Genomic DNA, 338 nt, shown 5'->3' on the forward strand with positions numbered 1-338 from the left:
ATCATGATCATCTAAGTTGAGGGAGGAGAAATACAAAGACCTTCTTGATCATATTTCTGCATACCATTCTCTACTGAAATGTAACTATTAATAAAATGCTCCTTTTCAAAAACAAATTGTGATGGGTGATGAAAAGTGAATAATGTACACTAATGCTGAATGGAAGAGATCCTGGGGTAAATGAAATTAACCACCACCAACCACAACAAAGTCTAGTATTCATCCAAAGAAGGTGATGTGTATAGGGTGAAGACTGGAAGGGGGTCCTCTATTGTGAGCTCCTTTTGGAAAAACAAACATTTAATTCCAATGAGTACTTCTCCCAGTTAGGCCAACTT

Source organism: Bison bison, unplaced genomic scaffold (assembly GCF_000754665.1).
Source record: "Bison bison bison isolate TAMUID 2011002044 unplaced genomic scaffold, Bison_UMD1.0 scf7180017864535, whole genome shotgun sequence".
Taxonomy (NCBI): domain Eukaryota; kingdom Metazoa; phylum Chordata; class Mammalia; order Artiodactyla; family Bovidae; genus Bison; species Bison bison.